General features: G+C 34.1%; 1 long non-coding RNA gene across 2 annotated transcripts; it reads right to left on the reverse strand.

Annotated features, from left to right (window-relative positions):
- LOC109841218 lies at window positions 2,608-12,946 on the reverse strand. 2 transcript variants are annotated; one of them, XR_002247182.1, is made up of 4 exons: window positions 11,990-12,946; window positions 11,120-11,919; window positions 9,541-9,708; window positions 2,608-2,974 (listed from the first exon to the last, which is right to left on the reverse strand). It is a non-coding gene; the product is annotated as an uncharacterized LOC109841218 (long non-coding RNA). The 2 variants fall into 2 exon arrangements; XR_002247181.1 differs by having other exon boundaries at window positions 11,120-12,946.

Genomic DNA, 12,952 nt, shown 5'->3' on the forward strand with positions numbered 1-12,952 from the left:
GTTTAGGTGGATATATAATCCTCTTCAGGTTGCCTTTTGCTTTTGATTCTAATTTTTGGCTGCTTTTTTCTTAAAGCTTAAATAAGGCGGCGATGATTTGTCCCTAATTACCTCACAAGGATTTTGGTGATTGGTTAGCAGAAAAAGCTTTCTGATTATCTTTGTAAAAAAGAATTTGGAACAAAAAAGGATTAAGATAAGAAGAATTTGTGGTCAATTTGCCATTTTTGGGTAAATTTCATATAACCCCCTCACCTATGTACCCGTAGTAACACTCCTCAATGCACTCATGGACATGACATACCTGACCACTATTTTAATTAGGAAATTTCGTTGCTTTTCCTTCTAATTTTGTTGTTATGCGAGAGGCAGCACTTGAGCTTCACTGCTCTCTGTAGGCAGCTGTTACAGCCATTTGCTACAACTTGGAAGTGTAAGATATCTTTGGTTGGTGAATATGTAGATGGTTTTTCTACCCATTTTCTGTAAAGATAACACCGATAGTGCTTAGCACTAGCCCAAGACCGTAATACCCGAGAAACCCGAAAGAAACCAAGAGAATAAACCTCTAAGTATGAAGAAGAATATGAAGAACACTTAGAGAACACTTGAAAGACTTTTAGAGAAATGTAGATGACTTATGAAGAGGAAGACTCTTTATTTGAACTTGCTTTATTTACTTGTTCAACTTTTTCTTCTTACTTACAAATGAGAGAGGTGAGGAGGTATTTATAGCCTCCCAAAGATATGTTACAAAAGATCTAGATTCTTCTAATATCACCTCCATAGTTCATAGATATTTTTCTAATCTCTAGAAATTTCTACATAATATCTAAATATTTTTATCACAAATTATCTAGATGTTTCTATACTATTATCTAGATATTTAGCTTAAAGATTTCTCTAGAACACTTTAAGGAGGTGATCAACCTTCTAGAGTGTTTCTAGAAAGCCTCTAGAATTTGGACCTAATTTTGGGTTTGGTCAAACTTAGAATAATTCCATCATAAACCCAAAATTAAGCTTGATCCAAAATCAAGTTTAATTTCAATATTTTCTAGTGCACCCTCATCAAAGTACATATAGATGATGAAAGAGCAAATCCGAGCCTTCTAATTTTTTGCACACCGTGTTATTCTTAGTAAACAGAACTCCATTGTCCTTTTCTTTTAGTAAAGAAAGAATAATGTATTTTGATGCTTTTACGTATAAAATTTCTCGAAAAAAGGGGTCACAAGTAAGTTTTTATGTAGAATTTATTTTAATTTAGCTATAACCGTATTTGCCCGTTTTGCACTTCTTATTATGAAGTTAATATCGTTTTCAGTTTAGTTAATTACAAAAACAAGCGCTTTTATCCCAAATGTTGCGGTCAGCTATTAGTTTTAGTTAATTGTTACTATATTCTCTGATTGTTTTGTTTTGATGCAGATATATTAATATTTCACAAAACTTTTTGATGAACCTGTTGACATAAATCCAAGCGCTTGAACTGTATTAAGATAGAAATTGAAATGCTCTTTGGTTGTATGTTACAGAGAATAGAATGTTGGTGTTCAGTAATCATGAGCACATAAGACGATTAACACAAAACCTCACACTATTTTTATTGCTTTCGAATTTTGCTTCAGACAATTTGTGTTTATTCTGATTTGTTCAATACTCAAAAAAAAAAAAAAAAATCCCCCCTCTTTTTCACTTTGCATGCAGTCTCGTTCCATGATTTTGGGTAGTCACAAGTTCCATGTTTGGATTTACTCAGCAAGGATTTAAAAGTTAGGATTTTGGAACGTATCCTAAAAATAAAAAAAAAAAATTTGGGCCCAAGTGTGGGAAGATTAGAGCATGTAGAGAAGCCTACACATTCTTGAGCTTCATAAGAGAGAGTTTCTCACAGCCTGCTGGTTGGGGCATTTCCTTTGAAGCTGAATGCACCCAGCTCAAGTCCTGACATCTGCTTGATCTAGTTTAATGGGTATTTTGTGAATTATTAATTGCAAGTCTCATTTTGTCTCATACACGAGTACATTTGCATGTTATTTATTTAATTAGGTGACATAAGTTATATGTGGAATTGCTGTTCTATTATAGGTTCGAGAGTTGTTGTTGTTGTTTTTTTTTTGGGGGGGGCGGGGGGATGGGATGGTTAAGCTTTTTCTCAATTAACATCATGTTTTTTCTCAACTAACAGCATGTTTGGTGTTGTGTTTCAAAAAACACCATGGTTTGAAAACGCATGGTGTTTTGTTTTTAGCAAAAACACCACGGAAACAAGTAAAACATCATGATATCCAAACGGAACCTTAGCTATCTAGCGTTTTGTGGCATTAACCCTTATTTCAGGTCTACAGCTGTGATTTTTTCTTAGCATCGATGAGACGAAATTGGAGCTAGTATTTGAAGGCGACGAAGGAGACACATGAATTTATATTTTCATAGCAAACAGTTAAGACGATATATTTTCTTAGCATCGATGAGACAAAAGTTAAGATGATATATTTTTTCCCCTAACATAACATGTATATTAGCAAGCTAGCACCATTGCTGTACAGTACATATACTAACAAACAAACATTGACCCGAAACAATGGGTAGAAAACCCAAGCAGAAGTGAACAATACAGCAACATATGACAATCTTCGTTTACATTGACTTGAAAGAATGGTTACATCAACTGAAAGTCGGGATATACTGAGAAAGGCCAGGATCATATTTTTCATCGAGGACCAAGGAGCGATCCGATCCTCACAAATAATACACTACTTTTAACCCATACTTGATCTATAGCCATTGCAATTTTCTCAAAAATATTATCGTAGTGTTGTAAGAGTCACCGTACAAGCAAGACACCAAGCAGCGAAAAATCAACGTGTTTTTACTCCCCGGATAGCATTCAGACGCCAGAGAACTGTCATCGCCAAATAATTTGCTGACAGCTTCTTCTTTAGAGTCTCACTGGTTAAATTCATTAAACCTGTTGAAGGTAAAATAAATAAATAAATAAATAAAGCTTGTTCTATAAGGCGGTCATCTACAGCATTCTATATCGCTCTGCAAACTGAATTGAAGGTATACGCCCAATATTAATCTTATTTATCTATATACTAAAGTTAACAGACTCAGCACTGTTCCTAAGCTACAGTAAATGAAATTTATGTATATATTGCTCCTAAGCACAGTAACGTTCAGCTGCAACTCTTTAGAGATACAGTAACAAATTTTCTCTATATACTATTCCTAAGCACAGTAATTTGAGGGTTGAAAGTGGATAACATGTATTTTTGTGGATCTTGGTGTAAAGCTACAGTGGCTGAAATTTCTCTATATGCTATTCCTAAGCACAGTAATTTGAGGGTTGAGAGTGGTTAGCATGTATTTTTAGTGGATCTTGGTGTAAAGCTACATTAACCTAAATTTCTCTATAAGCTATTCCTAAGCACAGTAATTTGAGGGCTGAAAGTGGATAACATGAATTTTTAGTAGATCTTGGTGCAAAGCTACAGTGACCGTTCAGCTGCAACTCTTTACATCAAGTTGTTTTTTTTAATATTTCCCAAAAAGTTTCCATGTTGCCTTGCTATCTAAAATAGTAAGCAAACTATAGCTATGACATTTACATATCGGGGGTGTGGGCCCACCAAAATTAAATCATGAAGTGTACAGAGACTTTGGCCAACGAAATTTGAAGGTTGAAAGACGGTAGCTTGATTATTTTAGGGATTTTTTTATGAAAAAACCATTTTTGCTAAATAATTAGCAAAACCGACTGCTTTGCTAATTATTTAGCAAAACCGACCGTTTTGCTAATTATTTAGCAAAACCGACCTCCTTTTGGCCTGTTGGTCAACAAGCCAAAAAGAGTTCGGTTTTAAAAAATTAGTTCTTCGACACATGAGGATCGGTATTGCATCAGATTCAATACATGTATTGGTATTGCATCGGATTCAATACATGTATCAGTATTGCATCAGATAGTGGGGAGGGTTCGTAGAGCTCTTCATCAAACTCATGAGGATCGACATGAAGGTCGCGAGCAGATGGCGCATGAGGAGAGGGTATATGCACGCCGACAAATACGTGGTAGATCTTGCACCCATGACAATAACCCATGACAATAAAGCTGGTTTGTCACACCCCCACACACAACCAGAGAGCGAGCACATACAAGCTCAAGTCGAAGGAGGCCGCTGACGATCTGAGCAGGTACGAAGAGGGAGACAACAGGGGAGCGGCGGACTTTTAGGTTGCATGTGATAGTTTATTAGCTTTTATACTTAGACTATATATTGTCGCATGAATAGACTTGATACATTTGGATTTTTTTAGAGTATTTTATCGTATTGATATGTATATGACGTATCTATTGTGTTGTGATGTTGTGAAATTGATTAAATGTGTTCTTATCCAGTGTTTATTTCTTAATTATAACTTTTACAAATATTATACTGTATATCAATGTATACGAAGTGGATGTTATATTTTTGCGTAAATTTTGGTCAAAAAACAATGTATATGAAGCAAAAGAGGCATGTGCATGTTTTGTGTCTGCCCAGCAAATCCACGGGACTAGTACCCGTGGGTTTGCTAGGCAAGCTGGGCGGGTTTCTGCTTAACGTACGGGACTACTAGTCTCGTAAGTTTTGTGGAGTGCTTAATGTACGGGACTAGTAGTCCTGTGGGTTTTTTGGCTTAAGATTAGTGACCAATTACTGGACACTAAATATATGAGACTAATAGTCCCGTATGTTTCGAAGAACTAATTTTTCAAAACCGACCTCTTTTTGGCCAACATGCCAAAAAGAGGTCGGTTTTGCTAAATAATTAGCAAAATGATCGGTTTTGCTAATAATTAGCAAAAAGGGTCTTTTTTAAAAAACTCTTTATTTTAGTAAGATCTTGATAACAACAAAAGGAAATCACGTCTTTCTCAGTACAAACACCTCTCCTCACACCTCGTTGCACCTCTCCATTCGTCTTCTTCTCATCTCAAACTTCACACTGGCAATAGATAAAATACCTTGGTCTTCGATGGATTTTTTCATTGTTTGCTCATGTTCTTCCTCTTTTCTTGCTCCTAAAGGTAATTCCTTCTCTTATTCTTTCATTATTTTATTGCTGAAATTTTAGGTTTTTAATGAATTTGTTGCCATAAAATTATTTGTCTTGTGATTATTTAGTAACATTTTTAGATATTTATTTTCCCTTGTAAACTTACTGATTTTGATTTTTGTTGTTTAGAAAAGTACAGTGTTTGGTTTTTTGTTGATACAGCCCAAAATCATAATTTTGGAAAAGGGCTTTTACTTTTTTTGGGTGATGATTGTTCCTGTTATATTAGGATGAGATTGCATAACAATCCGCTAGCAGTTCATTTGGCTTGATTTTTATTGTATTCATGCTATAGTTATTGTTCAGTTTTGGGTGGAATAAGCGAGATATTCTGGTACATAGCTTTCTTATTTATGTTATTACGCTTAGACTTTGTCCCCTCTTTCCTTTTGTCAGGTATAATATGTACAGCGTATTGTCATAGCTACAGTATACTCAATAACATATCATATCTTTTGAACTTATAAATCTAAGAATAAATATTTGATAACTCAATTAGCGCAACATACACTTTACATAATCTAGTCCCAAGTTTCATCATTGTTGCAATGTTGCTGGCTCTCTATAATCTATTTTGGCCTTTTGCATATGACCCCCAAGATTTGCCCCAGTTTCCTTCTTCTAGAATGAACTCAAGCTTGAGGTTAAGGTCTCAGGTGGCGATTGGCCCCAATGATTTCGATCACATAACAAAGCAGTTCAGGGAGGAGAATCTCGAGGACAGATGTAAGTTTATCTTGATTCTCTTTGAATAGTTATTAGGGTTTTAATGCTATTTCCTTGAAATTAAATATTTTTAATTGGAATTTGTTGATATGAGCATGAGAAATTGTATATTAAGACGGATGGTATTAGATAATATTAATTCTTCATGGGTTTAATCATAAACTGTTGAATATTTTCTGCATGGGTTTTTGATGAGTGCCTATTTTTTTACACGAGGGAGAGTGGTTTAATCATAAAAGTCACGTTTCCCGTGAACACATGCTTTTTCCATTATTTCTCATCTTAATTGCATCAAAAACTTAAAAAAGCACAATTTACAACTCAAATATAACTCAATTTTCTTAGATGATTAAAGACCTGCTTCTAAGCGCACGCTCTCTACCTTATCTAATTATAGTGCTTTAATGTTCAAATTTTAGCTATTGATTAGGTTCGGGTTCTTACTTTATTTATTATTTAACTTTAGCTATATTTTAGATTCATATAGTTAGCTATATCGAGATGGGGGAGTAAAATGAATAAGTCTGATGCAAAAAACTAATTTCTATTTGTGTTTCACCAAGTTGGGATAGTATAGATTTTTCGTGTATCAAAAACTTTTTCTTGTGTGGATATGTTCTTGGAATCCACATTGACTTCTCAATTGATGTATTACATTCTAGGATTGAGAGAACTTACTCATTAGAGTTAAAGAGTTCAGAATGAAATTAAAGAGATCGAAGTAATTAGTTTAAATCATATTTGATTGGAAGAATAATAGTTTGATTGTAGGTGAAATTTTTTTGGTTTCATTAGACTTGGAGAATTTCTAAATTGATTTGGAATGAAGAAATCTTCGTATTAGGAGGATTCATGAGGTTTATTATTAGAAATTTTAGTATTTTGTTTACATTTTACTGATGATCGAGTTCTCGATTATTAGACTATTAATTACACTTCTGTTTCGAGTAATTCTCCTAATTTTTTCTGTATCCTTTACAAACCCTCACAAAAATTACATGTACAATAATCCAATAATATTTATTTACAGTTTAAGTGTCTAAATTTAGGGAGATTTTGATTCTAAAGATATGTTAAATTTTGATAGTTTTGATCCTGAAGGATCCAATTTCTTTTATACATTTCATCCCTTTTATCTTTTCTTTCTCTCCCATTTCTAATAATTATCTTCATTTTCGGGAAATCATATGGGTGTAGTTCTAGCTACGATTTGAATCGGAGTTATTAAAATATATATGAAGATCATTTTAAAGAAAGGGTATGTGAATATCATTCTTTTAATTTATTTCTTAGTTTATGTTTTTTTGGTGATATATGTTGATTTTAATTGGAGTTATTGATCTGGCATTTTGGTTTGATGATTACAGAAAAGATGGAAGTGTTATGGAACAATGTCTCATGGTGAAAATTTTGAGAGGAGATACAAAGAAGGGCTCCAAATTACCTAAACGGACTCAAGGTAAAAATTTGGAACATTTTATTGATAAAATTTTGGTATCTTTAACTTCCATAATTATGAATTCCTTAATTTGGATAATATTGCATATCGAGATGTAGAATTTGATGTCATTTTGTTTTATTAGGTCCTTACGTGTGAGGGCAGTGTGATAATCAAAGTATTGATATGCTAATTATTTTTTCCATAATTTTTTTGCCTAAAAATTACATTATAATTGTTAGGTTGGGTTGGATATTGTTATTCATTTCTACATTTAACTCAAAGAATATATACACACACACACGCACGGACATACATATATATATATATACATACATATACACACATATATATGTATTTATCTCCTCTTTTGCATTTTTTCCCACAATTTTCAGTTTTTCTAAAAAAAAATTTAAGTTAGATCCAGCTCATTTGACATTTATAGATCTAATGTGGAGTGGTGAAGTTTGAAGCAAGCAATCGCTTGCAGATAGGTGAAATGTATGTTGGATCTATGTTGATTATGTGGTTTATATTGACTAAATCTGTGTTGATTAGATCACTAAGATTAGTAGTTTTATTTATTTATCAAGTTTTTGGAGTTTTATCTATTTAGTCTAAGGACAGTGATCTCTTTGGGTGAATTTAGACATATTTTACTTCAATTCATATTGTCCAGACTACAAAGGCAAAACCATTCGAGATTATGATATAAGGGCTCACATATGGAAATGGAACATCAATGAGACCTCATCCCGAACAAGGATTAGTTATTTGCTCTTATTTAGATATATTAAAATGAATCTTCCTAAGTATAAATTCTAAGTGCCAAAATGTTAACTTGGGCTAATTACTGTAGGGCTAATTGTGAAGCTTTTTTTATTCATATATTTAGCTTATTTTACGCTAATGTCTGGGCAACGCACGGGTCAATTTTGCTCGTTTATTCTAAAATGAACATGACAATTGTAGGTATATTTTTCACACATCAATAAAAGACATTAGTATATATTATGGATGGGTCTGCAGATATAACAAATGGCAGCAAAATTGACAACATAATGGTAGATGGTCAGAAGCCGATGTCACCATCATGGCATAAAAATTGAACAGGAAGGGAAAAATAATCTGAAATAACAGATCACTAAAGCCCTAAACTTTTACTAGCACATCGAACCCTGATCCCAAAAAGGAGTAATCCCTGCATTATCTGCATGCATCACACAAGGTATCATGTGCATGGCAGAGAGACCCCATTTCCCTATAGATGTTCAACATACATCTGCTATGGTATAGGTACAAATTTCAGAGACAGCTCTATTCGAGAAATAGGGGGCACCTATGTTGCATGTGTACAGGCACCGGTACACAGTACGGGACAAAATAAATTTGTAAAATGAAGGGTACATGAGACACAGGTATATAAATATTTATATACACATATATTATATATTGGAATTAATAATTTATATGAGAACAAGGAGGATGAGAATTAAAATTCTTATAACATTTTTTGTTTCTTTTATTATGTAGACCGTAGATTGGAAAATCACTAGTTTTTGAATTAGTCATCCAAACGACCCTTCAAAATCGTAATTAGGAACCAGACCAATGTCCAACAATTTTCAAGAAGTGGATGTGAAGTGTAGATATATGTCCAAACAAGTAAGACGAGTGTTAAATTAGGACATGTATTGTTTAATTGAGTACATGCCCAAATAAATGTATGCATATATGCAAGGAGTGTCAAAGGAGTTAGGGGTGGGCATAGGTCGGGTGTGGATGCGGCTTCAGACAGAATTTCCCAGATAACATACGGAAGCACAGAGCAAGAAGTGGTTAACTTCCTATAGTACAGGGGTGTATGTGCAATGAACACAATATAGATTCAGGTAACACAGCATCACTCATGCTTTTGTTGGCAAATCATCATAGCTATATTGCTTTGTAATAATTTAATAATAAAAAAAGTAAAAAGAGGAAGCTTGAAGACAGTTTGCTGCAATTTAGCCCACTATTAAATAGGAATCACGTACAAGATGGTAAGCTGAGGAGGTTAGCCCTTCTCACCCTCCACAATTTAGCCCACTAATACATAGGAATCATAAAGCTAGGCTATGGAACGTGGAAAAGAGTTTCTCTACTAGATGGTAAGCTGAAACGATCTAAATATTAAGAAATAAAACAAGGCAGAGGCAACAAACTAGAGAGCATTTCAATTTATCATAATAAAAAAAAGTTATGACCTGTAAGGGAATGTCCTTTACCTCTTCGTCTCAAACTAGAGAATAAAATGGGGAAGAGGAATAACAGCAAAATTTCCTCAATCCAAGGCTCATAGATCATCTCACCACATCCTTTTTGTTAAGCAACACTGTGCACGCTTACTCAATGGTTGAAACAGTCACTTGCCCTGTGATAATTTTGGGGTTTGGCTGTAGATAAATGATTTGAGAGGCAATCTTTTAAATGTGAAACATTGAGAGGCATGCGTAAAAATACATTCGGAAAAAGATTTATTCATTAATAGAAATGACAAAGGCATTTGAAGCAAACAGAAATGACAAAGGCATTTGAAGCAATCAGATAACAATATCTGTGCCAATAATAACTAAACCTGATCAAAGGTAATCATATATCATAATCATCATGCTCCAAATCCTATGGGAATAAACAGACAGGAAATCTTGGAAAAATCAAAATGCTTAGAATGGTTACAAGAGCAACTTCTGGAAATATAATTCAACAATAAATAGAAAGTAAAGAAGAAAGATTTAAAAAAGAAGATATAGTAAAAAGATAAATTATCTAAACATGAAAAAAAAAACATAATCATATTACTTAACAATGACTAAAAGTTAGAAAGAAGATGAAACAATGGCTCAGATCTGCCAACCTATCAAACATGATAGTTTAGGGGAAAACCATTCCCCTCCTCTCTCTTTTTCTATGCAGTATAACTGAAGATAAATGGCTGCAGAGGTTCTCTTGAAACCAGTAAATGCTGCCCCACCATCACAATATAATCTTGGTAGGAGCTATGCATTATGAATGCTTGGGGTGCCAACAGATTGGATATGACTCGGATATAATACTTAAACATATCTGTATATGTTTACCAGTAATGGATATGCATACGAATATGGATGTCTCAGTAAGGAAAAATCATCCATACCTGCCAAAATCAGGTACGGATACACACGCAGATACAAAATGGATATGAGAAAAACATATAAGATTAAAAAAAGATAACTCGTATAATACAAGAGACTTCATTAATAATTTCGTTATATCTAAAAAGCTAAGATTAGATCTCTAGATCATCAAAGTTAACCACTTAACCTCAAATCATTAATCTAAGAATTAAAACAATAACAATTGCAACTGTATGATCAACAAATAATTGGATATTTTGGATAAGAAACCAGATATTTCACCATATATCGGTAACCATATCCTATTAGATATAGATATTTAGTAACAATACCCTTATCCTTATATGGATACATCAACGAACACGGATATTTTTTTGCACCCCTAATTACGACTCAGAATGATGGGACAAAAAATAATAATAAAATAAAATAAAATAAAATAAAAAATAAAAACCTGTGATAAATGTGGCAACACAAATGGGAGTTAAGATGAACGAATAATAGTATACTGCCATAAAAAAGTGGACATAAAACAAGTTTATAAGTACAAAGTTGGAGGTAGCTTCAATTGGGAATGCAACAAGGAAGAAATATTTCAAATTCTTCCAATGACTGACGACGACTGACCTGAATGAACATGATTAAGGAAGAAAAAAGGACATGATTTCTGATATTTTAACATATTACTGACCTTCAAGAATGCTGAATGAATGTTGTCATGGTTCAATAATCATTTTCTTTGGGCAAATCATCATCGCCTATATGTATATGTGAAATGAGCATTATCATCATAGAACAGCAGCAACAGCAGCAACAGCAGCAGCAGCAGCAACAACAACAACAATAATAAGGGTTTGTTCCTGAATGAGTCATCAATGCAGACGTCTATTCAACCAAGATCTCAGAGACTCAGGTCAGCCCATCAATCAGAGAGAAAGAAAGGGGCCAAACCACTTTCTATCTGCAGAAAATACCAAAATGGCTACAAAACTGCCACGCCATTGGGGGAAAAGGTGCAGATTGTCTAAAAAAAGATAGCAAGTTCAAAACAGCAATAATATGGGGGTCTACCCGCAATTAACCCAAGAAAATAATACCAAAAGCAGATAGGGTTTTGGTTTGAGAAGTAGAGATAATCCAAACTCTTCAAGTAAAAGATAACACAAGACTCCTAAATCTTGCCAAAGGGCATTTCATCATTGTCCCTGAGATGGATGAAGAGAAATAATGCCTCCCTGCTTATATGATTTTCTGTTGAGAACCCTCTGTATGATTTTATCCTTTGCTCATGCATTGAAGGCAACAAGAGAAAAGGCCTAGGAGAAGACTTGCAAGAGAAGAGAATTAACAAAGCTTTTTTCACTTCTGCCCGCGAAACCACCTCCTCACAGGTTTTCTTCAGCTTTTAAGTTTGTCCAGGCTAGGTCTGAAAGCTAAAGGTTTCTTTCGACGTCATGCCCTCCAAATCATTGGCAATTTTAGAATTACCCCCTAACACCATCACAATTGTTAAATGAGCCTTAGGATTTCCCATCCTTCATATCAATGAGAAGTTTGATACCTGCGATGTAGCAGGCAATCCAGGACTGCCCCCCAAGTGTAAGCTGCAAATAACATGGGTCAAAGGAACAAATACACAACAAAGAAATATAATTTCCTATGAACCAGTCATGTTCCAACAATCATTTTCAATTGGGAAAACCATAGTTAACAATCTATGTTACTTGGGTACTTCTATAATGAAGCCGTATCCGTACCGGACACGTACCCGACACTTTCCCGTACCCAAACTTCATGGACACTTCTTTAATATATGCATGCACTTATTACAACATGTACTCAATTATACGTTATATGTGTTAATTTAAAATGCTTGTCAAAGACTTCCTGGACGTAGAGCTTACGCTTCACATCCGTCTTTTGAAACTAATGAGATACGGGTCGGATTCGTTTCAGTCCATACCCAAGTTTAAAACTATATAGTTAATGGGTCGTTTAGATGTCTAGTAAAAAAAATGAGTAGCTTACAATTCACGATAATCAATATGATAAAAGAAACTCAAAAATGTGATCGGAATTTTAATTCTAATGACACATGAAGGGGAAATTTTTTATCTTATGTATAGTATTAATTCAATATATATATGTAGTCGTGCCCCCGTACCCTACATTTTACAGTTTTGTCGTGTCCCGTACCCGCACCTGTACCAGTACCCGTTTCCATGCAACTTAGTTAACAATACACAACAGAAAAAATCTCATACGAAATCATGCTCCAGGAATCATTTTTATTGGGAAAACCATAATTATTGATTTATAGCAAAACCATAATGTTTCATCTTATCTGCATAGAAGTATTGATTTATTACACATGGGCACCATATGAAAAAATGTACAAAAGAATAAATATTTGTGTTTGGCATCTCTCCATCAGCAACAACTCATGCAAGAAACTGAACAAAAAGGAGGCTCAGATAAGCCCTTCTAATCAGTCATGTGGATACGGCTGCAAGCATGAATGACC

This window comes from Asparagus officinalis, chromosome 5, assembly GCF_001876935.1.
Source record: "Asparagus officinalis chromosome 5, Aspof.V1, whole genome shotgun sequence".
NCBI classification, from domain to species: Eukaryota; Viridiplantae; Streptophyta; class Magnoliopsida; order Asparagales; family Asparagaceae; genus Asparagus; species Asparagus officinalis.